Raw genomic sequence first — 27345 nt, 5'->3', positions numbered from 1 at the left:
ATACTACTATAGAAGAAACAACAACAAAAAGAAACAAAGGGTAGAATGAGCACATTTGTTTTAAAGGACTTTAAAATTGATGACTTTACCACAAATAAACTCTCACTTTCTTAAGATAAAACATTCTGCATTTAGAAATACCAGATGATATTGAAATGCTAAAGCCTCAGCTGAATATTGAACAGATTGTTCCATCTCTTCTCAGCCAGGAAAAGGAAAGGACATAATATTTTCTAAAGATCCTATTTGCTTTATGTCTTGACATGCTTAGAATAAACTAAATAAATGTAAAAAAAAAAAAAAGGAAAAGAAACATATAATCAAAATAATGTACTGCCAAGTAAATTTGTCAAGACTCTTAAAATCTAATTTTAATCCTCTCAAACTCTAAAAATGGCACCAGAAAATCAGCCAAATAAGTGATAATGTACATAAGTTTTATTTATCTGTATATCTTGGAAAGCAATGGTTAGTTGGTCCTTTTCTGGTGATCTCCTTGTCCAGGTTACACAAACTTACTTGCATCATAATAGTTCTTTCCACAGGAAATATTGATACAATATCTGTACTCATGTGGTGAAGTGTGGCTCTAGCATCTGAACCACAGCAAAGAAAACATCCCCATCCAGCACTGCTGCACTCTCCAATAAAGGGCAGCACAGTGTCCTAAACTGGGTTGTCTTTTAGTTTCTGCCTTTCTCTTTACTTAAAAGACAACATACTTGGGGGTCCGGATGGCTCAGTTGGTTAAGCATCCAATTCTTGATATTGGCTTAGGTCATGATCTTGTAGTTGTGAGAGTTGCAAGATTGGACTCTACACTGACAATGTGGAGACTGCTTGGGTTTCTCTCTCTCCCTCTTTCTCTGCCCCTCCCCCACTCGCATGCTCATGTGCCCATTCTCTCTCTCTCTCTCTCTCTCTCTCTCTCTCTCTCAAAATAAATAAACATTCTAAAAAAATTAAAAATAAAAGACAACATACTTTAGGTAAAGGTCAAATTTTTATTTCTAATCCCTAAGGATGATATTCAAAAGATTTTCTTTAAAAAGGGAAGGTGGCACACTGGCCAGTCAGGACAGTTTTTGGATGTATACAACAGGTATTTGGCTACCTTACTGTTTCCTATACCTCTTATTCAATCTCAATTCCATATTTCATTCTAAAGTTTTCAATTTTAATCCAACTTAAATATAATTATTTAAAATAACATCTATGTTTTGAAAATAAAGCCAAAATATGTGAAGTTTACAATTACATCCAAAAAATTACTTGTAACTTAGTTAGATTTAACATAGTCATACAGCTACATAAAACAGAAGAAAGAAAGAAAGAAAGAGGAAGGAAGGAAGGAAGGAGGGAAAGAAAGGAGAGGAGAGGAGACAGAGAGAAAGACAACCAAGAATCTATAACCTTGACACTAACAACCTGGTGAGTAAATGCACACATTTCTTCCCAAGGTGCTAATCACATTTTAATAGCACATTTACCATTCTGAAAGATATGTTAAGACTTTTTAAGGTAAAAAGCAAGATATTTGTAGTCTATTCACCTGAAATGACTATAATAGGAGGAATACTAAATATCAGATTATAAATATTACTAGAAAAAGCAGAGGTATATGTGTAACAGGAATTAAAACCCATCTGGAGTCAAGTTACTGTCCCATGTCCTCGTTCCAACTCTTATTGGCTCTGGGATCTTGAGCAAGATATTCAACCTCTCTTAGTTCTGTTTCTTCATCTATTAAATAGTAACAACTCTCCTTCCATTTGGATTATTGAGAAGTTCAGAATGAAACCATGTTAGTGAAAGTGTTTTGTAAATTATTAAAAGTGATTCAAGGATAGCTGGGTGCCTCAGTCGGCTGAGTGTCCGACTTCAGCTCAGGTCATGATCTCACAGACTGTGAGTTCGAGCCCTGCATTGGGCTCTGTGCTGACAGCTCAGAGCCTGAAGTCTGCTTCGGATTCTGTGTCCGTCCCTCGCTCTCCCCCTCCCCTGCCCATGCTCTGTCTCTCTCTCTCTCTCTCTCTCAAGAAAAAATAAAACATTAAAAAAAAAGTGATTCAAGGTTACCTAATTAAGCATTAGAATAATGATATTAATAGTAATAACAATAATAAGCTAAATCCTAAGATTCATATTTCTTCCAAACAAAAGTTGCTTTCTTCATGAACAAAGCCTTAAGATATTACAAATGTGACAAGAATGTAAAAGTTTGACAAATGTTCTAGGGACTAACCCTGGGTTTAAAAAAAGCAATAGGCTAGACAATCTTTCCTCACCATGACAACCCCTTTTCAACTTACACTTGAAAATGAATGCTATTTATAGTTAAAGCCACCCAGTTAATTCTCAGAAGAGGATTACATGACTGCCAATCAAGCAAAAGCCCCAGCAGGTAGGGTTTATGTGAGCTGATAAAACAGGTTCTGTCAAAGCACTTGTAGAAGTGAATTCCAGAATTACTGACCCTCTCACACCCTATCCTTCTTAATCCAAAAAATTATATCCTCCAGCTAAGAACAAAAAAATAAGAGTCTGGTATTAAATAGATGTATTCCACCTAAAATCACTGTAGGTTATGCAGAGAATATGTATGTTTTATACACTCATATTTTGGAAATTATACTAAGAATTCAAAAGACTGCCTGGTATTTTCAAGGGTATCTCAAAGCAAATTATATTTCTTTGCCAGTTATAACAATATTATTCTACATCCAAACTTGGACTCTTTACTTAACATCCAGGTCCAAATTTCCATGTGTATTCAGGAAAAATCTACCTGGACTACCTACCCAAAGGTACTTTCTACAGTCTTTACCCAAACCTCTTTCGTGAGGATTTGGCTCAGTGAATATTATCACTATCATTCTAGCTACCTGGTTAAAACTTACATCATCTTTTATCCTTTCCTCATCCCCACTCTCACCACAGCCATTAATTAATGAATATCTTTAGCTTCTATCTCTAAAATGTCTTTTATATTTATTCATTCCTCTGCTCTATTCCTATTGTCACTGCCCTTATCCAGGGATTCATCAAATTTCAACAAAATCATCTGCACAATGTCCTAACTATTTTTACTGACTACCTCACCTTTCCAAATGTACTTTCCACATTCCTAATGGAAAAGTCTTCTAAACAATAAGGCAGTGTGATTAAAAGTCCTTACAATCTAGTTCATATCTTCTTTCAGACTTATTTTTAAATTGATGTCTCCATAAACTATTCTCTAGTCACATCACACAGCTAATAGTTACTGTTCCTTGAGTACTGTATTCCATTGTCCAGGGCTTTTAGTCATGCTGTTCCCTGCATCTAGAACGTTCTTTCCTCCCTTCTGCAAATAGTAACATTTATTTTTCAAAACTGTTTTCTCCACCTCTTCTCATTTGAGCTATACCCCAATACTAAGAATCTATCACTATTTCCTACACTCTTATAAAGCCCTGTTTCATTTCTAAAACAAACAAACAAAAAAACACTTCTTTCACACATACATGTTGTTTTCTCACCAAATCACAGATCCAAATACCGTAAGCATGTCATTTTTAGCTTAGTATTTCCTATGGTCTCAAGCAGTCTGTGTGTGTGTGTGTGTGTGTGTGTGTGTGTGTGTGTGTGTGTGTGTCTGCATGCGTATGAAGTTTATCCATCAGTAGCTCATTGAATGTTTATCAAAAATAATGACTATCATTATAATAGTGTGCATGATGTAGTGATAGCTATAGTTATGAGCATAGCATAATGTATAGTGTTGTCAAATCATAATGTTGTACCCCAAAACTAATATAACATTGTGTGTGTGTGTCAACTATGCTTCAATAAAAAATAACAATAATGACTATCATTAAATTGGGGCTTATTACATTCAGACTCTATCTCCAACATTTTTCACTATATTAAATATGTCATTTAATCCTCAAAATAAATCTATGAAACAGGTAACATTAGGCCCGTTTTATAAGTGAAGTTACAAATACCCAAAAAAGTTAAGCAGCTATCCAAAATGTACACTAGTCTGGAGTAAGGACTGGAACCGAGATCTTTCATAATTCACAGCTTGTGCCCTCAACCAACTTGCTACCCAGCCTTTGATGAACAGTTAACCACAAAAAACTACAGTAGATAAAAAGGCTATTAAATGAATATTGATTGAAAACATTGAGAACATTGGTGCCTAAAAGGTAATATGATTAGAATCCACAAATTTAAACTCTTTGTTTAAAGAATAACATTCCTTATCTCATAAGACTATTTTGAAGATTAAATCAAGTATACAAAATGCCTACCATAGTACCTAAACACAGTAAGAGATCAAACAAGTTTTTTTTTCTGTTGTGAATAGTATAGAAAGTATACTCAAACTTATTCCCCAAATCATAAAATACTAGAGCAAAGAGACATGCTTTACATTCATAATGGCTGAATGTCAGATAAAAAGAAATGTTGTTTTAAATGTATCTGCTATATATATATATATATATATATATATATATATATATATATATAAACAATAGTTTGGCAAAAACTATGAATGATGGTCTCTTGCATGACATCAGAAAGAGATCTCCTTAGCTTTTGAAGCTGATGGCATCCCACAATACATTGCCCTCATTCTTTGGCTGCAAATAGAGCATTGGACAATGAAATTCATCCAACAACATAATCGTACCAATTACTACAATTCACTGAGCAATTATGCAGTTCATATGATCAAAACTTTTCGCAAAACACCTTTGAAATCAGTGCTGCTATTATTATTACTGTTATTATACAAATGAGGAAACTGGAGTGTGAAGAGTTTAAGTATCTTACCCCAAATTACAGTGCTGTAAGTGACATAGCCAGAATTTAAGTATGGGTCTGTCTGACTCTGGAACCCAACCTCTTAATCACTCAGTCTGTTTTTACTCAATCTGTAATCTACTGTTGCTTTGGATTTTTTCTTTTATAAAGGGAAATTTTTTGTGTGATTCATTACATTATAAATAGTAGCTTCATTTAAAAACTCATTCAAGCCAAACACTCATTGTCTAAGCAATCCAACTTCTTTTAATTTAACACAAAGAGCAGACATAAACAAATTATAATTAATGTAGTCTGAATTCCAATACCATAAAACCAGAAGGCACAATGTACATTTATCTATCCACATAGTCTTTTCCTAGAATGGTCTGAAACCAGCAATGACATCACTGGGGGGTAGACTAACTTCATACCATATGACTATATGGTGATGTGTTCTGAGTATGGTTTTATCTTGCTTTTTTCAAAGGTCATATGGGTAATACATCAAAAGAGGTATTTTTAAAAATTCAGCTTTTTCCAAGTAAGCAATACTGGCCAGGCTTTACATCTATATATTTTCATTGCTATTTTCATGGTGATTCTCTTTTTTCTAATTTGATACCTACCACTGCCTTCCAGTCATGGTCTAGGCAGTCTCTCACTTTAAAAAATGCTCCTGTAAAAAAAAAAAATCATTCATTTGAAAATTCCATCTCTTAGGAGAATATGTTTTAAATATTCGTGTTGGACCTGCTCATTGAAATAAAAATGTGAACAATGGAGACAATTGGCCAGGCTTTGCCATAACTATCTGAGCTCTCCTTTCTCCACCACATAAAGAAGCAGAAAGATGAATACAGAATTCAGAGAGTTTAATTTAACATGATGGTGGCTTGGGGGCCCCAGCATCTGATGGTAGTAATTACAGACTCCTCTTGCCAAATTCAATATTTTGAAGTTGAGACAAAGCTTTCATTTAAACCTAACTTTCAACGATTCATAAAGTTTGAAGTTATTTTCATTGTTTTGTCAGACATCTCAAATGCTATGTCTCAGTGATTATCCTGAAATTCCAGAGGTACCCACTAAAAGATACTTTTCTCTTTAAATACTTTGAAGTATTTTTTTGTGCCACTACCCTTTCATCACTTCCAGCTTTGTATTTCTGATTCTCTGGCCAGAACCAGAGTCACTAAGGTCGAAAGCTATTCCAAAGGGATTTAGGATCCTGAGCAAATCACTCTACGTCCTCCTTTCACATCTCACATCTCTGCCCTAAAAGACTTTATTTGGATGAGATATCTAAATTAAAATTTAAATTAGAAAATTCCAAAATGGCAACACAGTCCAGATGGATGTGTACAGAAGAGAAAAGGAGCAATCCTCTTGTTGAAAAATAAGACATGTTTCATTCTGGTTATATGCATAGGAGCTCTTCACCAATGTTTTTGTTTTTTTTTTAATCAGGTGGAGAAATAAAAATTTCTCCTAAGCAAATGTCTATCAAAATCTGTGCATGTCAATTAATTTTGTTGTTGCTGTTAGGATTGAACTTTTAGTTTAATTTAAACCATCACTTGCTCAAATTATGTAGCACCTGTAAAGTTATTCTTGCATAATTCTTCAATAATATTTATTCTGTTCTACAATGAAATCCAGTGTCATCAATTCATAAAAATTGTTCAAGGTACATTTAATAATCAGAAGAGGAGATAATACATTTCTAAACATATTGGTGGTAGATGGAATAAGGGCCATCAAAGATATCCAAGTCCTAATCCCTGGAACCTGGGAATATTACCACATATGGCAATAGGAATTTTGAAGATATAGTTAAGAATTTTGAGATGGGAAGATTTTCCTGGATAATCCAAGCAGGCCCTAAATGAAATTACAAGTATCCTTTTAAGAAGAAGGCAGAGGAAGACTTGACTACAGATAGGAAGAAGACCATGTAATTACTGAAGAAAAGATTGGAGTGATGTGGCCAGAAACCGAGGCATGTCAGCAGCCTCTAGAAACCAGAGGAGGCAAGAAATGTAATCTTCCCAGGAGCCTCTAGAAGGAACCAACCCCACTGACACCTTTCAGCCCCATGAGACTTACTTCAGACTTCTTGTCCCCACATCTGTAAGAGAATAAATTTGTGTTGTTTTAAGCCAGAAAGTTTGTGGTAATTTGTTATGGCAGCAATAGGAAACTAAGACAACATAGTACATCCATGAATGCATTTTATAAACAGGAGAAGTGAGGTCATAAGGTAAACCACTGTCCCCAAAATTGGAGAGACAGACAGGTGAACACAGAAAATCAAAGTTTACCAGAGCAGAAAACTACCAGTAGAAACCCTCAGGAACCAGTGCCACAACAGGAAAATGTGAACTTCATTTGGCAAGTTGCTGAAGGTTCAATGTAGACAAATTTGAGAATAGAAATTCCAGGGTGGCCCCCTACTTTTGGAGCTCTCTACCAGGTTCTCCCAGTGAATATCAGAAAAAAAAATTCCTTTGGGCTTCTAGCAGGGAGAGACGGGGGCGGGTGGGGGGGGGGGAAGTAAACATTTTTGAAATATACCGAAGCATTCCATTCTTCTAAACAAGGCCCTTACTCAAGTAAAACTATTTTGCCAGAGCCTAACCCATTAGGGTTTTATCAGGGCCTGACCTGCTCTGGTCTTCCATGTAGGGGAAGGGAAATATTCAACTCCATTCACCCTGCCCCCATCTGACCCACCTAAAATGTGGGAATGGATGACTGAGAAGCACTTGTGAAGTTCACAGTTCAGAGACATAGACTCACGGAAAAACTGAGCCCTAATTGTAGATTATAGTACATTTCCCTTACCCCGCACCTTATCAGAACATCACATAAAAAGCCTGTTTAGTGAGAATTACTTCCCCCCAGTACATCATATCTAGCTTTCAAAAAAAAAAAAAAAAAGATAGAAAGAAAAATTACATGCATTCTAAATGGAAAAACACAGTTTAAAAAGACAACATAAGCATCAGAACTAGCCTTAGATAAGGCAGGAATATGGACATTGATGAGGTTCTGGAGTGCTGGCGGGGCTCCAGAGCTGATGGCCAAGAGAATTCTTGAGATGTCTTTGGTGCATAAAGGTGGTTTTATTAAAACACAGGGACAGGACCAGTGGGCAGAAGAACTGCACTGGGGTTGTGAGGAGTGACTGGCTATATACTATGGAGTTGGGGTAGGTAAAGGCAAAAGGAAGCCTCCAAAGGACTTTCATATGCTAAAGAGGGATCACCAGAGGCCTTGTTATTGTTGAGCTAAAGTTATTTTCCCTCTAGTAAGGCATTAACATTAAGACGGTAGGGAGTTCCTAGAGAAATGTTTTACTCTGCCTGTCTCAAGCATTTGTCAATGGGCTGCAGGTTATAAAGAAATTTAATTTTATTTACCATTTCCTTTTGCCTTTGTTCCCCCACATCACTATGGAGGGAAGGGTGATGTTGGGGCTCCAGGAAACTGAGTCTATAGGTTTCTGGAGATCAGGCTACTGATAAGATTGCCTTTTTCTTGTAATTTACTAAGACATATGTTAAGTAATGGAGACTCAAGTCCTGCATGACTGTGATCTCTATCAGTTAACCATTGGTTTTTCCCTTTGCTTTGTTCTTGGGCAGCCAGGAGTACCTGTGGAATGTCACACATCCCACTTGGAGGGGAGCTGGTTTGCAGGGTGTCAGCTTGCCTTATGCTCCCATATCAGAATTATTGAACTATGCATTTAAAACAACTATGATTAATATGCTAGTGGGTTTAATGGAAAAAATAGACAACATGTGAGAATAGATGGATAATGAAAGTAGAGAAATGGAAATTCTAAGAAAGAAAAAGAAATGCTGGATATCAAAATCACTGTAACAGAAATGAAGAAAGCCTCTGATGGGCTCATTAGCTGAGGAAAGAATCTGAGGATATGCCAATGAAAACTTCCAAATCTGGAAGGCAAACAGAAAAAACCCTGAGGTGTGGGGGGAGGAAACCAGAACACAATATCCAAGAACAGTGGGACAAATGCAGAATAAATGCCCAAAAAACTGTACCTAGTCAAATTGCAGAAAATCAAAGATCAAGAAAGAACCCTGAAAGAAGCCAAAGGGAAAAACACCCTACCTACAGAGGAACAAAGATAAGATTTGCATTGAATTTGCCATATGTAAATTTGTTTACATGGATTAACCCATTTAAGTGGATTGACACAACTATTCCCATTCTAGAAACACAGAAATGTTAAGCAATTCACCCAGAGCCACACAAGTAGTGAACCCAGACAGCCTGGCTCCAGAGTCTGTACTCCTAAGCACTAGGCTATCCTTAATGAACTCTAAAAAGGAACTGCATTGTTTTCCTCCCTAGGACATATAAATTGGCTGTTTTCTGAGCTAACCAGTTTGAAGTACCAATTCAAATGACTATCATTATATAGGCTTACAAAAGATAAAATTATACCTTTTAAACACCTCTAATCCAAATTTGTTATGATTTTTTCAAAAAAATGATTTAATTTGAAAGTCTTTAAACCAGATGATTTTCCACTTTATCATCTCTTGAGGTTGAATCCCACAAAAGTTCTAACTTCAATGTAAAGAAATTCCTTGCATTGATTTGCTTAAATTTATTTCTTTCAAACTTTCAAGGGTGTTTCTTAAGTTGAATAAATCCATATTCATAAGTCCTGCAGCCTTCAAGATTTTATAAACGACAAATATATCTATTCTAAGGTACTACTTTCCCAAATCTTAAGATTCTATTCAAAATATTTTTATATGAGTACTTCCAGTCACCTTGATAGTAATTGTTATTTTTCTGGAATTTTTCCAGCTTTATTATTTTTTTAACTTAATCCAGTCTTCCAATATGGGTATACTATAGTATTATACAACAGCAAAATAAAGTCGTTTGTTTTATTTCTGAAACCATTCCTGACATTATACAATAATTTATTGGTTCTGAGGATTATAAGCAATCCATTGGCTAATGATTGCAGAAATAATCATCAGTTCCAAGTTCTTCATTATAATAAAACATAATTAAGATTATTTTCTCTAATATGTATTGATTCACCGAATACATATGAAGATCCTGCTATGTACAAGACATTATTGAAGTAGAGTTGACCACAGAACAGCCAATAATCTAGTGAATAAACAGCATGAATAAGTGTAACAAAGAGAATGTCAAATAAATCATTTCCAAGTAAATGCTTTCTTTACTCACTGAGTTTTGGTATCATAAAACAACATCAAATGTATTTGTTTTCCTAAGTTTTATCATTCTTGGTGTGGGTCAAAAATAAACCCCTATTTTCTTACCTAACATTTTCTTTATCAATTGCCTACTACCAATAGTTGTTTCACTTAAACAACTATTACATAATTTAGCTTAAAAGAAGAAAGAGGAGAAGGAGAAAGGTATGAAGGAGAAACACCACTGAGCAATGTGATCTAAGGCCTAATAATGGTTTTACTATTATTAGTTCAATGAATAAATTACTGTGGTAAAGTAGCTGAATTATAGACTAACAACTATATTTAATGTCCGCTCAGTTCCAGAGAGTTGAACCACAAAGTACTTCTTACTTCATGAGTAATATTTTTACTAATACAGAAGATTCCCCTTTGCCACGTGAAGTGTTTCACGTAATACAATATGTGTAATGGCCCTTTTCCCACAGGTTTCCCCAGCAGTGATTTGAGGTTTAATAAATTCTAAGTCCTGGTAAGCTCACAATGTATTATAATGGTAATAACAAGCAAATATTCACCTTATTTAATAAAAATAACTCTCCAATTTTATTTTTATATTGGTCACATATGTAAGCCAGAATAAGGAGAAACAAATAGCTAAAAGAAATGTAATCCACCCCAATAAAATAAATATTTCCTACTTATTTTTCAACATTTGACTTTTAACAATATGCGGGTAATGTAAAATAATGTAAATTTTACTAATAGGTTCCAGACTACAGACTCAAAATGCAAAGTGAAAAATCAGATAAACCCCTTCCACAGAGAAATAATATGAATACTTCACTAGAAAGGTATGTATTTCTAGTCCTCAAAAGCCAGATATATAGATCACTGGCTAATTTAGATATATAGATACTAATTTAGAATGCTAAATTAGTTTTCCACAAAAGAAATGAGACTTGAGTATGCTGGAGTAAAAGGAAAGGGTACAAATTTTAAAGTAAGCTCTGAAATTATTTTAATTACATCAAGAAGGAAACACAGAAACGAGAAAAGTAGAAGAAGCAAAAATAATCGTTATTTTCTGCTCATTGTGTACTAGTTAATGATTCCAAGTAATTAACATACATTAAATTCTCACATTAATGCCCTAAGGTCAGTATTCTTATCATTTTACAGAAGACTGAAGCTCAGGGGAGAATGTCACAATAGTAAACAAAAGGGCTAGGACTTGAACTTGGGCATTTCTTACTAAAAACAAGGTTCTTAACCACTACCTTAAGCTACCTATTTAGCAAGCAAGAAGAAATAGTCACTTTTTTAATTATTTGCCTTTTTATTTTGAAATAATTTTTAACATACCTAGATTTGCAAGAATAGTACAAGAAAGAATAATTATACAAATGTAGTAAAACCTTAACTGGCTCAACAATACTCATTATCAGGGAAATCAAAACCACCATGAGATACCACCTCACACCTGTCAGAACGGATAAAATTAACAACACAGGACACAACAGATGTTGGTGAGGATGCAGAGAAGAGGAATCCTCTTACACTGTTAATGGGAATGCAAACTGGTGCAGCCAGTCTAGAAAACAGTATGGTGGTTACACAAAAAGTTAAAAATAGAACTACCCTATGCTCCAGCAATGACACTACTAGATTCTTACCCCCCAAAATACAAAAACACTTGTTCAAAAGGATACATGTACCCTGAGGTTTAGAGCCGCATTATCAACAATAACCAAATTATGGAAAGAGCCCAAATGTTCATCAATGGATGAATGGATAAAGAAGATGTGGTATATAATATACAATGGAATATTATTCAGCCATAAAACAGAATGAAATCTTGTCATTTGTAATGATGTGGGTGGGGTTAGGGACTATTATGCTAAGCAAAATAAGTCAGTCAGAGAATGACAAATATCATATGATTTCACTAAAACATGGAATTTGAAAAAGAAAACAAATGAATATAGCAGGGGAAAAAGAGAGGCAAACCAAGAAACAGACTCTTATCTATAGAGAACAAACGAATGGTTACCAGAAGGGAGGTGGGTAGGGGGATGGGTTAAATAGGTAATGGGGATTAAGGAGGCACTTGTGATGAGAACCAGGTGTTGTATGTAAGTATGGAATCACTAAATTTTATACCTGAAACTAATATTATACTGTATGATAGCTAACTGCAATTTAAATAAAAACTTGGAGGAAAAAAAATAGTTGAAAACCTGAAAGTCTGGGAGAATATCCTAGAGTTCTTTGCACGATATTTGCAACTTTTAGGTATGTTTGGAATGTTTTCAAATTTAAAAGTCACAAAAAATTGAAAGAGCATATATTTTTACACGTATTTTTCCTTTAATCAGAGTCATTAGGAGTAAGTTTACAGACATGATGTCTTGTTACCTCAAAATACTTCAGTGTGCAGGGGCACCTGGGTGGCTCCGTCGTTTAAGCTTCTGACTCTGGATTTCTGCTCAGGTCATGATCTCACAGTTCGTGAGTTCAAGCCCCACATCAGGCTCTGCACTGACAGTGCAAAGCTTGCTTAGTATTCTCTCTCTCTCTCTCTCTCTCTCAAAATAAATAAATAAACAAATAAATAAATAAACATTAAAAAAATACTTCAGTGTGTTTTTCCTAAGAACAAGAGCATTCTCTTTCATAATCACAGTATAGTTGTTGAAATCAGAGAACTAATATGGATATAATACTATTATCAAATTTACAGAACTTATTCAAACTTCACCAGTTGTCTAATGTCCAAGAATAGAGGCAAGAAGTATTGTAATCTAGGATTCTAGAATCCAGGATCACATATTGGATTTAGCTGCCACACCTCTCATCTCCTTCAATCTGAAACAGTTCTTAATTCTTTGTCTTTCATAACCTTCTCATCACAAGCCAGTTGTAAAATGTCCCTCAATTTTGCTTTTGTCCGATATTTCCTCATGATTGTATTCAGACTATGCATTTTTGGTTAGAATTCCACAAGAGTTGATGCTGTTCAGCATGAGAAAGCACATGATGTCAGTTTGTCTCATTGCTGGTGATGGTGACTGGTCACTTCTTTACGTGGTTTCGATCAGGTTTCTCCACTGTCATTTATTTTTTTCCCTTTGTAATTAGTAAGTACTTTGTGGGAAGATACATTGAGACTGTGTAGAAAACCTGATCCTCACCAAAGTGTCACACCATAGTCTTGGCATCCATTGATAATTTTACTTGAATGAAATATTACTATGATGGTTCTAAGAACATACTAGTTTGACACTGTAAAAAAAAATACAAATATTCAGGTCTTGATTGATTACTCATGTGGAGATGTGTAATGGTTGGTTTTTAAAACCACTTGAGGAAAAAATAGTTAATGGGAAGATGTGTAATTATAGCTGTACTTCCTGACAGCGATTCTGCTATAGTCAGAGGTCTGGCAGCTTTTTCCTCATAGCTCTTAAGAAATACTGATGTTCAACATACTAATATTATGAAAACAATTTGCTCTCAAAGTATTTCCAGCTTTCCAAACCAAACCAACCCTTCTAGAGGAATTGTTAAACAATATTAGGAGCACTGGACATTTGGTCAGGACAACTAAGTTCTTGGCCAGCAGAATTTGTGAGACCCCAGACAAATGATGTAAACTCACTTGGCCTCAGTTTCCTTTTCTGTAAAGTAAAGCCAATAGATTAGATGATCTCTGGGACACCTTGAGCTCTGGTTCTATCATTATGTGGTTCTATTTCTCCTTTCCCTAGAAGGCCAGAGAGGTGGTATATTATTCAAACTTTCATTCTCCTCTACTTTTAATATACATTTCTGGTCTGTGCTAAGGTAGCCATTTTCATATTTCAGTGGTAAGTCATAAATAGTTAAAAATGTAAATTTCTAGACCTACCCATAAAATTCTGATGCAGTAGACCTGGAAAGCTGCTCAGGAACCAGTATTTTTTATAAGCACCCAGGTTATTCTGAGGCCACTGATTGAGAATCACAATTTTTGAAACACTGTCAAGGGTATAATTGGCAACCTCAAGGACGGGGTTTTACCTGAGGAATTTTTGGGACTCTGGTTCATGCTGAAGTACAATGAGGTAGGTGCAGTGACTCCAGACCCCGAGCTTCACAGCTCTGAACCTCTCTCTTCATTTGAGCTCCAGTCATGTAGCCAGGATCCTGGATTTCATCAAAATCTGCTCTGAATAGTTAAAAGAAAGAGGATTAGAATCCAGAACAGAACAAGTTCTACAAATAAACAGAAACATAATTACAATGGAAAAATGGGCAATGACTAGGAACAGGCAATTCACAGAAGAAGAAATCCAAGGGTGAGTAAGCATTCATTTATCAGTGGAATAAAAACTAATAAAAGAGTAAGGTACCAGTTTTCACCAAATTGGCACACATTTAAAAAGTTTGATAGTATCAAGTAATGTTCAGGAAAATTGGCACTCTAATGCATTCATGGAGAAAATATAACTATAACTATATAACTATAACTATAACTATAACTATAACTATAACTATACTAGATGAGTCAGTTTAGAGGGCAAGTTAATAATGTCTATTAAATAATGTTTATATCCTATGACGCTAAAAATTTCACTTCTTAGTATTAACCTTAGAAATACTAGCATATAAACAAAGATAAGCATATTTAAGAATGACTTTAAAATAGAAAAAAAAAAGGAAACTACCTATATATGTCCCTAAAGGAACAAATGTCTAAATAACTTGTAGTATAATCTTAGTAGATGTTATGCAACAATAAGAAAAAATGAGGTAGATCTGTATGGACTAATTTACAGAGCTCTCCAAGACTTATTGCTGAGTGAAAAAAAACCTAAAGAGTACTATTCACTGTGGCCAGTTGTCTTCAACATGGCACCTTCAATTGCTTCCCTCCCATGCCATTCCCCATCAAGAAGCTGAGTCTATGCCTGCCCTGTCCTTGAATCTGAGCTAGTCTTAATGACTTTCTTGACCAATAAAATGTGGCAGAAGTGATTCTGGGTCTTCTGAGACTATTCTGTAAGAAGCTCTACAGCTTCCTCTGGGTTTTTTGCAACTTTTTATTGCAACTCTGGCTCTAGAAGAAAATCACCTGCTATGTATGAAATCTGACTGTCCTGAGAATGGCATGTGCAGAAAGAGGAAGATTTCATCCACCCCCGGATATTCTAGCCCAGGAAACATGTGACATGTGAGTGAAGCTGCAATTTTGGGAATTATAGTCTCAGCAGATGCCACTTACATAAGAACCAAGGTCATAGACATATCCCCAATCAAGCCACACTGGCCATCTTCAGCCTTTTGAGCAATCTCAGCTGAGGCCCCAGACATGGTAGAGTAGAAATGAACCATCCCTGTTGTACTTTGTTTGAATTTCTCACTACAGAATTGTGAGAATAATAAATGTTGGTCATTTTACAGAAGTTAAAAAAAATTACCATGATGATTACCAAATAGTGATTTTTAACTCCTTCTTTGAAGGAATGTTGAATGGCACTTTACTGTAAGGAGGGGATTTTTCCTTCTCCATTATTATTCACTATTCATTTATATCAGAATATACTCATAGAACCTTATTTTATTCTATAAATTATAATTTATTATTATAATTATTTATTTTGATATTTAAATTACCCCAAATTTGATCAACAGGCCCCTTTCAAGCTTGTTCTTGTATCCTTTTGACATGTCCCCATGATTTTTGAGCATTCATAATTTTTGGCATAAGATGATATCCCAGGCTCATTTTTTAGTTTCTCTGCTCCAGCTCTTGTTTCTTTTCCTTGGAGCACTGGTTCATTTAGTGAAAATGTTATTTAGAAAGTAAGATTTGGGTGCTAAGTGTACTCACTGCTACTAGAGTGTCATTTCTATGCCTTTAGTACACAGAGCTAGGAAATGTATGTATGTGTATTTCTATATACACATGTACAAATAGATAGATACATACATATATATGTACATACATACATATAGAAAAAGCCATGAATTCATACGAACACCTCCAGTGCCAATCCAATATCACTGGCTTTACGCTAATCTTCCCCCATTGCATAGCTATACTCATATCAACAATGGTGAGAAACTAGACTTCTATTACCCTCAACATATATACAGATACTACCCAACTTGTGATGGTTCAACTTAACAATTTTTTTACTTAATTGTGGTCCAAAAGCAATATGCATTCAATAGAAACCATACTTTAAATTTTGATCTTTTCCTGGGCTATCGATATGCTATGTGATACTCTCTCAAGATGCTTGGCAATGGCAGCGAGCTACAGTTGCCAGCCAGCCACATAATCACAAGGGTAAACAACCAATCCGTACCTCCACAACCATTCTGCTTTTTCACTTTCAGTACACTATTCAATTAAGTTACATAAGGTATTCAACATTTTATTATAAAATAGGCTTTGTGTTAGATGATTTTGCCCAATGGTCAGCTAATAACAAGTGTTCTGAGCATGTTTGAGTTAGGCTACGCTAACCTATGATGTTGTGTAGGTTAAGTGTATTAAATACATCTTTGACTTAAGTATTTTCAAATTACAATAGGTTTATCAGGACATAACCCCATAGTAAATCAAGAAAGATCTGTACTTATTTGCCTAGTCCTTAAAATTACATAAAGTAGTTAAGAGATTGCTAACCTGCAACAGTGCAGTAAACACTCTTACTGACTAGAGCTCAACATTTGCGTACAGTTCCTTCAGTCTTTAGTCCAAGGTTAAAATTTCAAAATATTGTATCTAAAAGTTACTTGGCCACATTGCCCCACACCTTCAACATAGCTGTATTTTTTTCATTTGAAATACTTAGCTTCACTTATTTATATTCGTATTCCATTTTAGATTCCCCTCATTCTTATACCTAACTCTGTGGGTTTAATTTGAAAATGTAAAATATTAGCATGATTAGGAAGGTCAAAACTGCATGAAAAATTATACTTCAACAAGATTCATTCCCTCATACCCAAATCTTCATTTCTACTAATTCCCAGTAGATAGCCAATCTTTCTCAGCTTTTCCTTCCTGTGCTTCTTTTTTGCAAAAATAAACAGACGCTATTACATTTTTTATATCTCCTTTCTTACACAAAAAATAGCATACTATATGCTACATAAAATTTTAAATTTACTTTTCTCACTAAACAATGTATCCTACAAATCATTCCATAGCAGCCTCAGAGATCTTTTTTCTCATAAATTTCCAAAATACCTCACTGTAACCAATCTCCATAGATTGGAGATTTAACCAATCTCCATAGATGGACATATATTGTTTCCAATATTGTGCAGCTGAAAAAAATGCTGCAATGAATACATTTTTGCATATTAATTTTCATAAAGTTAGAGATACATATTCAGGGTAAAGGCCTAGAAGTAGAATTTCTAAATAAAAAGTTAAGAATTTATGTAGTTTTGTTATGTATGCCAAATATGCCTCCGTAAGTTTTGTACCAATTTGCATTCCTATCAGTAATGTATAAAAGTGCCTGTTATCCCACATAGAATATGTTGCCAAGCTTTTAAAATTTCTGCTTATCTGGTAAGTGAGAAATGGTATCTTAGTGTAATTTTAGTTTCTCATATTATGGGTAAAGTTGAACATTCTTTTTATGTTTGAGTCATTTATGTATGTATATCCTTTATATATATAACATACATATATATTATAAATATAAAATCTATGGTGTTAGAAGTCAGGATACTGGTTACTCTTTGAGAAGGGTAATTGGTGACTGGCGGCAAAATGTAAAAATTCACTGAGCTTATGATATGTGTGCCTTTTAAATATATTTCAGTAAAGATATTTTTATTTACTTTTTAAGTATATTTATTTATTTTGAGAGAGAGAGACCGAGTGAGCAGGGGAGGGGCAGAGAGACAGGGAGAGAGAATCCCAAGTAGGCTCTGTGCTGTCAGCATGGAGCCTGACATGGGGCTCAAACTCATGAACTGTGAGATCATTACCTAAGCCAAAACCAAGAGTTGGATGCTTAACCAATTGAGCCACCCAGGTGCCCGGTAAAAGATATTTTTAATAATGAGTGTCATATATATATGTATATGTATATGTATATGTATATGTATATGTATATACATATGTGTGTGTATATATATATATATGTATATATATATGGAGAAGAAATTAGAAGTGTTTAGAGAAAACATAATTAACTCGAAGAAAGTTTGGAAGTGGGCAAAAATAAAACTATAAAAATGTCATTAAGAAGGAAACACATGAAAAGCACTAATATGATAAGTATTAAATATATCAGTAATCACAGGGCGCCTGGGTGGCGCAGTCGGTTAAGCGTCCGACTTCAGCCAGGTCACGATCTCGCGGTCCGTGAGTTCGAGCCCCGCATCAGGCTCTGGGCTGATGGCTCAGAGCCTGGAGCCTGTTTCCGATTCTGTGTCTCCCTCTCTCTCTGCCCCTCCCCCATTCATGCTCTGTCTCTCTCTGTCCCAAAAATAAATAAACGTTGGAAAAAAAAAATTAAAAAAAAAATATATCAGTAATCACAATAAATGTGCATGAATTAAATTCTCTAATTAAAAAAGAGACCCATTAGTAAATTGATAAAAGATAGTATTTACTTCTATGCTTTTATTAACAGTAAAAATACTAGAAAAGACATCGTGAGCAAAAACTACCAATAGATGTTAAGACAGAAAAGAATTATTGTATCTAAAGATTGTTACTACATATGATAAATGACAATTGAATAGGAAGACTTAGCAATATTAAATTTATGGACACCTAAAACATGAAGATTTGAAATAATATTGACTGAAGAATGAAGATAAAATGTTAAGTTCATAATTATAGTTGTGATAATAACAGATTAAACTGACAAAAAGTATATAGGAAATATGAACAACTAGCAAAAACAAGCAAACTTGATCTCATATATGAAATATAGAAATCAACAGTTACAGAAAATAGTTTTTTCAAGCATAGACAAATCATTTACTAGGTCATAAGCCAAATCTCAACAAACTTTAAATTTTATCATAAAGACTACATCATCTGACTCAAAGCAATCCAGAGAAAACTTTTTAAAAATCCCCTATGTCTGAAAATGAAAAAGATTGATCTATAGATACCATAAAGTTACAGTATCTCAGTACAAATTGAGATATGGCCCAAGGGATTAAGCAGATGGCATCATTAGAACTGAGATGCACATTTAGATGACCAGATTGAGAATGTCATATTCTCTCAAACAGATCAAATAAAGAAAAAAAAATCCGAAACAATTGAAGTCTCTTTCGCAAAAGCTTTTTAAAAAAAATAAAATTCATTTTGATACATTTTGGCTAAAATAATGTAGAAAATATATATTCCATATAATCTGATCAAGATCAAGACAAGAGACTGTCATTGGCTCTCTACTTTAATATCTGTTGGCCAGTTCAACCAAACTTTCTATTTTACTAATATTAGGGATGAATAGGTGCAAAAATAGCCTCTATAGTGTATTATAATGGTGGTTCTTAAACTTGAAGTATATTAGAATCACCTGGGAAATTCTTCTATAAATGCAGGTGTCTGGGACCTACCCAGGAATCACTGAATCAGAATCTCCAGGGGCCAGCAATGTGTATTTCCAAAATCTCCACAGATAATTCTGATGCACAACAAGGGTTGAGTACTACCAAAAAGATATTTTAGAATACTTTTACAGAAACGTAAATAGAATATTATATAACCTCAGATAAAATTTTAAAGTTACCATTAAAAATATTATGACCTATCTCAGGAATGAGACCACAAAAAATGGTCATTTCAAGTTACTCTCTAAAAAATATTCAGGAATCACTTTTATTGGTACCCCCTAAGAGAATTGATGTAGATTTTGACCAGAAACAAGCAAACAGAATAAAGCAAGAGCAACAGTGAGAAATTACAGTGAGAAAAAAGTTTGTCATTAATTTTTCTCCTCTTTGCTCCTGATTTTTATTTTTTATACCTGAGAGGACAAACAGGTGACTTTCCTTAACATGACTGAATACAAGCTTTAGGAGAAAAAGTAGTCTTTAGGTAATCATGTCTTATCCTTTGATTCATTGACATTCTTTTCAAATTATTATTAATATGGTAAGAACACATAACATGAGATCTATTTCTCTTAACAAATGTTTAGGTGTATAATACAGTATTGTTAACCATAGGCACAATACTATACAACAGATCTCCAGAACTTAATCATCTTGCAGAACTGAAACTTTATATCCACTGAATAGCAGCTCCCTATTTCTCCCTTCTCCAAGCCCCTGACAACCACCATTCTTTATGCTTCTATGCTTTTGACTATTTTGATACCTCATATAAGTGGAATGATGAAATATTTGTACTTCTGTTGCTGGCTAATTTCATTTAGCAGAAGTCTTCAAGTTTCATTCATGTTGTCACATATGAAAGGATCTCCTTTTTATAAGGCTGATATTCCACTCTGTACATACCACATTTTCTTTATCCATTCATCCACTGATAGACTTTTAGATTGTTTTCACATCTTTGCTATGGCAAATAATGCTGCAATGATCATGGGAGTAAAAATTGTTCTTTGAGATCCTGACTTCAATTCTTTTGTGTAAATACCCAGAAGTGGGATTTCTGGGTATTTCTATTTTTAATATCTCGAGGAAAATCCATACTGTGTTCCATAGCAGCTGCACCATTCAATATCCCCACCAACAGTGTACTAGGGTTCCAATTTCTATGCATCCTCAATAATACTTACCTTTTTTCATTTTTTTAAATAAAGCCATCCTGACAAGTGTGAAGTAATATCTCATTATGATCTCATTATGGTTTTGATTTGTATTTCTCTCTTGATTATTGATATTAACATCTTTTCATACACCTGTTGACCATTTCTGTGTCTTCTGTGGAGAAATATCTTTGCCCATTTTAAAATCAGGTTATCTGCTTTTTGCTATTAAGTTGAAGGAATTCCTTCTGTCTTAGATATTAACCCTTTATTAGATACATGGATTGCAAATATTTCCCCCATTTCATATGTTGTCTTTTAACTCTATTAATTTTTTCCTTTGCTGTGTGAAATGTTTTAGTTTGATATAGTCCCTCTCGTCTATATCTGCTTTTGTTGCCAATGCTTTTGATGGCATAGCCATGAAATCACTGCCAGGACAATGTGATGAAGATTTTCTCCTATATTTTCTTCTAGGAGTTTTACAGTTTCAGATATAACATTTTAAGTCTTTAATCAATTTAGAGTTCATTTTTGTGTATGGTGTAACATAAAGTTCTAATATCATTCTTTTGCATATGAACATTCGGTTTTCCCAGCATGATTTGTTGATGAGACTATACTTTCCCTGTTATGTATACATGGCACCCTTGTTGAAGATTAGTTAACCATATACACATGGGTTTATTTCTAGACTCTCCATTCTGTTTCATTGGTCTATATACCTGTCTTTTAGCAGCACCATACTTTTTGTTTGCTTGTGTGTTTTTGTTTTCTGGGTTTTTAAAATTGAAGTATAGTTGACATATATTAGTTTCAGGTATACAGCATAGTGACTCAAAAATTATACACTACAAATACCATGTTGTATAGTTACCATCTGTCACCATACAAAGTTACCACAATATTTATTATTGACTATATTCTCTATGCTGTACTTTTCATCTTTATCACTTATTATTTTCTAAATGGAAGTTTGTGCTTGTTAATCCCCTTCTCCCATTTCACCTATCCTCTCCACTCTCTCCCCTCTAGCAATGACCAATTCGTTTTCTGTAGTTATTTTCTTTTTGTTTTGTTTGTCCATTTTTTTTAGATTCCACATATAAGTGAAATCACATGGTATTTGTAATCCTCTGGCTTATTTCACTTAGCATAGTACACTCTAGGTCCATCCATGTAGTCACAAATGGCAAGATTTCATTCTCATAGAGGTGAGTAATATTCCATTATGTAGGTATGCCACATCTTCTTTATCCATTCATCTATCAGTAGACACTTAGGTTGCTTCCATATCTTGACTATTGTAAATAATGCTACAATGAACATAGGAGTGCATATATCTTCTCAAATTAGTGCTTTTATTTTCCTTGGGTAAATACCCAGAAATGAAGTTATTAGATTGTACGCTATTTCTGTCTTTAATTTTTTTTGAGGGAACTCCATACTGTTTTCCAGAGCAGCTGTACCAATTTACTCTTCTACCAACAGTGCACAATGACTCCCTTTTCTCCATATCCTTGCCAACACTTCGTATTTCTTGTGTTTTTAAAAAAATTTTTTTAAACATTTTTATCTATTATTGAGAGACAGAGAGAGACAGAGTGCGTGCAGGGGAGGGATAGAGAGGGAGACACAGAATCCAAAGGAGGCTCCAGGGTCTGAGCTATCAGCACAGAGCCCGATGCAGGGCTCAAACACACCACTGTGAGATCATGACCTGAGCCGAAGTCAGACGCTTAACTGACTGAGCCACCCAGGCGCCCCTCTTGTCTTTTTGATACCAGCACTCTGACTTTTTAGGAGGTGATAATTCATTGTGGTTTTGACTTGCATTTCCCTGATGATTACTGATGCTGATCATCTTTTCATGTGTCTGTTGGCCATCTGTATGTCTTCTTAAGAAAAATGTCTATTCAGGTTCTATAACCAATTTTTAAATCAGATCATTTGATTGTTTTGCTATTGAGTTATATAATTCCTCACATATTTTGGATATTAACCTGGTATCAGATATGTGGTTTTAAATATTTTCTCCTAGTTGTTAGGCTGCCTTTTCATTTTATTGATCATTTGCTTTGCATAATATTTTTAGTTTGATGCAGTCCCAGTTGTTTATTTTTTATTTTGTTACTTGTGCTTTAGATGCCATATTCAAAAACTCAATGCCAAGACCCATATCAAGAGGGTTTTTCCCTATGTTTTCTTCTAGGAGGTTTATGGTTTGGGGTCTTACATAGAAGTCTTTAATCCGTTTTGAATTAATTTTTGTGAGTGATGTAAGATAAGGGCCTAGTTTCCTTCTTTTGCATGTGAATATCCAATTTTCCAAGAACTATTTTTTTTTAAGATATTGTCTTTTCTCCATAGAGTATGCTTTGCTACTTTGTCAATTAGTAATTGACTATGTATGCGTGAGTTTATTTCTGGGCTCTCAATTCTGTTCCATTGATTTATGTATATTTTTTTTTAATTTTTTTTTTCAACGTTTATTTATTTTTGGGGCAGAGACAGACAGAGCATGAACGGGGGAGGGGCAGAGAGAGAGGGAGACACAGAATCGGAAACAGGCTCCAGGCTCTGAGCCATCAGCCCAGAGCCTGACGCGGGGCTCTAACTCACAGACCGCAAGATCGTGACCTGGCTGAAATCGGACGCTTAATCGACTGCGCCACCCAGGCGCCCCATGATTTATGTATATTTTTATGCCATTAACATACTGTTTTGATTACTATGGCTTTGTAACATAGTTTGAAATCAGGAGATGTGATGTCTCCAGTTTTGGTCTTTTATTTTCAAGATTACTTTGGCTATTCAGTGTCTTTTGTGGTTCTATACAATGTTAAATTTGTTCTATTTTTGTAAAACATGTCGTTGGAGTCTTGAGAAGAACGCATAGAATCTATAGATGGCTTTGGATAGTATGGACATTTTAACAATATTAATCCTTCCAACACATGAACAACGGATATATTTCCATTTACTTGTGCCTTCAATTTCTTTCTTCAATGTTTTTATCTGTTTTCAGTGTAGAGAACTTTCACCTCTTGGTTCAATTTATTCCTAAGTTTTTTATTATTTTTAATGGTATTGTAAATTGAGTTGCTTTCTTTATTCCATTTTGAGATAATTTGTTGTTGGTGTACAGAAATGCTACTGACTTCTGCATGTTGATTTTGTACCCTACAACTTTACTAAATTTTAGTGGTCTTGAGGATTTTCTATATATAAAATCATACATCTGCAAATAGAGATAATTTTACTTCTTCCCTTCCAATTCTGATGCCTCTTGTTTATTTTTCTTGCTTGATTGCTCTGGCTAGGGCTTTACTAGTATCTTGAATAGGAGTGGTGAGAGTGGGCACCTTTGCCATGATTCTGATCTTAGAGGAAAAGCTTTCAACCTTTCACCATTAAGTATAATGTTAGCTAGGGCTTATAATATATGGCCTTTATTTGTTGAAATACATTATGTTGAGAGCTTTTAATCATCTCTCTTAAAACAATAAAAAGTAGAAACTGTAAACTAAGTAAAAGTAAGTTTTTAATCAACTCTAAAAACAATAGAAGTAGAAATTGTAAACTAGTAAAAGAACTTAAACAATGGAAAATTAAGCATTTCCTTAAACTGCCTTCAAGACATTGACACAATTTTATGGTTTGAGTGATGCATTGCACATAACTCAAAATAATAATTCTGAGATTTTTTTTCAATATATGAAGTTTATTGTCAAATTGGTTTCCATACAACACCCAGTGCTCATCCCAAAAGGTGCCATCCTCAATACCCATCACCCACCCACCCCTCCCTCCCACCCCCCATCAACCCTCAGTTTGTTCTCAGTTTTTAAGAGTCTCTTATGCTTTGGCTCTCTCCCACTCTAACCTCTTTTTTTTCCTTCCCCTCCCTCATGGGTTTCTGTTAAGTTTCTCAGGATCCACATAAGAGTGAAAACATATAGTATCTGCCTTTCTCTGTATGGCTTATTTCACTTAGCATCACACTCTCCAGTTCCATCCACGTTGCTACAAAGGGCCATATTTCATTCTTTCTCCTTGCCACGTAGTACTCCATTGTGTATATAAACCAAATTTCTTTATCCATTCATCAGTTGATGGACATTTAGGCTCTTTCCATACTTTGGCTATTGTTGAGAGTGCTGCTATAAACATTGGGGTACAAGTGCCCCTATGCATCAGTACTCCTGTATCCCTTGGGTAAATTCCTAGCAGTGCTACTGCTGGGTCATAGGGTGGGTCTATTTTTAATTTTTTGAGGAACCTCCACACTGCTTTCCAGAGCGGCTGCACCAATTTGCATTCCCACCAACAGTGCAAGAGGGTTCTGTTTCTCCACATCCTCTCCAGCATCTATAGTCTCCTGATTTGTTCATTTTGGCCACTCTGACTGGCGTGAGGTGATATCTGAGTGTGGTTCTGATTTGTATTTCCCTGATGAGGAGCGACGTTGAGCATCTTTTCATGTGCCTGTTGGCCACCCAGATATCTTCTTTAGAGAAGTGTCTATTCATGTTTTCTGCCCATTTCTTCACTGAATTATTTGTTTTTCGGGTGTGGAGTTTGGTGAGCTCTTTACAAATTTTGGATACTAGCCCTTTGTCCGGTATGTCATTTGCAAATATCTTTTCCCATTCCGTTGGTTGCCTTTTAGTTTTGTTGATTGTGCCCTTTGCTGTGCAGAAGCTTTTTATCTTCATGAGGTCCCAGTAGTTCATTTTTCCTTTTAATTCCCTTGCCTTTGGGGATGCATAAAGTAAGAAATTGCTACAGCAGAGGTAAAAGAGGTCTTTTCCTGCTTTCTCCTCTAGGGTTTTGATGGTTTCCTGCCTCACATTCAGGTCCTTTATCCATTTTGAGTTTATTTTTGTGAGTGGTGTGAGAAAGTGGTCTAGTTTCAACCTTCTGCATGTTGCTGGCCAGTTCTCCCAGCACCATTTGGTAAAGACACTGTCTTTTTTCCATTGGATATTCTTTCCTGCTTTGTCAAAGATGAGTTGGCCATACGTTTGTGGGTCTAGTTCTGGGGTTTCTATTCTATTCCATTGGTCTATGTATCTGTTTTTGTGCCAATACCATGCTGTCTTGATGATTACAGCTTTGTGGTAGAGGCTAAAGTCTGGGATTGTGATATCTCCTGCTTTGGTCTTCTTCAATATTACTTTGGCTATTCCGGGCCTTTTCTGGTTCCATATGAATTTTAGGATTGCTTGTTCTAGCTTCAAGAAGAATGCTGGTGCCATTTTGATTGGGATTGCATTGAATGTGTAGATAGCTTTGGGTAGTATTGACATTTTGACAATATTTATTCTTCCAATCCATGAGCACAGAATGTTTTTCCATTTCTTTATATCTTCTTCAATTTCCTTCATAAGTTTTCTATAGTTTTTAGCATACAGATCTTTTACATCTTTGGTTAGATTTATTCCTAGGTATTTTATGTTTCTTGGTGCAATTGTGAATGGGATCAGTTTCTTTATTTGTCCTTCTGTTGCTTCATTATTAGTGTATAAGATTGCAACTGATTTCTGTACATTGGTTTTGTATCCTGCAACTTTCCTAAATTCATGTATCAGTTCTAGAAGACTTCAGGTGGAGTCTATCAGATTTTCCATGTATAATATCATGTCATCTGCAAAAAGTGAGAGCTTGACTTCATCTTTGTCAATTTTGATGCCTTTGATTTCCTTTTGTTGTCTGATTGCTTATGCTAGAATTCCAACACTATGTTAAACAACAGCGGTGAGAGTGGACATCCCTGTCGTGTTCCTGATCTCAGGGAAAAAGCTCTCAGTTCTTCCCCGTAGAGGATGATACTAGCTGTGGGCTTTTCATGAATGGCTTTTATGATCTTTAAGTATGTTTCTTCTATCCCGACTTTCTCGAGAGTTTTTATTAAGAAAGGATGCTGAATTTTGTCAAAGGCTTTTTCTGCATTGATTGACAGGATCATATGGTTCTTCTCTTTTCTTTTATTAATGTGATGTATTGGGGTGCCTGGGTGGCGCAGTCGGTTAAGCGTCCAACTTCAGCCAGGTCACGATCTCGCGGTCCGTGAGTTCGAGCCCCGCGTCAGGCTCTGGGCTGATGGCTCAGAGCCTGGAGCCTGTTTCTGATTCTGTGTCTCCCTCTCTCTCTCCCCCTCCCCCGTTCATGCTCTGTCTCCCTCTGTCCCAAAAATAAATAAACGTTGAAAAAAAAATTATTAATGTGATGTATCACGTAGATTGATTTGCGAATGTTGAACCAGCCCTGCATCCCAGGAATGAATCCCACTTGATCATGCTGAATAATTCTTTTTATATGCTGTTGAATTCGATTTGCTAGTATCTTATTGAGAATTTTGGCATCCATATTCATCAGGGATATTGGCCTGTAGTTCTCTTTTTTTACTGGGTCTCTGTCTGGTTTAGGAATCAAAGTAATACTGGCTTCATAGAATGAGTCTGGAAGTTTTCCTTCCCTTTCTATTTCTTGGAATAGCTTGAGAAGGATAGGGATTATCTCTGCTTTAAACGTCTGGTAGAACTCCCCTGGGAAGCCATCTGGTCCTGGACTCTTATTTG

This window comes from Herpailurus yagouaroundi, unplaced genomic scaffold, assembly GCF_014898765.1.
Source record: "Herpailurus yagouaroundi ecotype Mexico unplaced genomic scaffold, PumYag 195, whole genome shotgun sequence".
Lineage (NCBI taxonomy): Eukaryota > Metazoa > Chordata > Mammalia > Carnivora > Felidae > Herpailurus > Herpailurus yagouaroundi.
The sequence above is the reverse complement of the archived record's forward strand: the minus strand, read 5'-3'. Positions refer to the sequence as shown.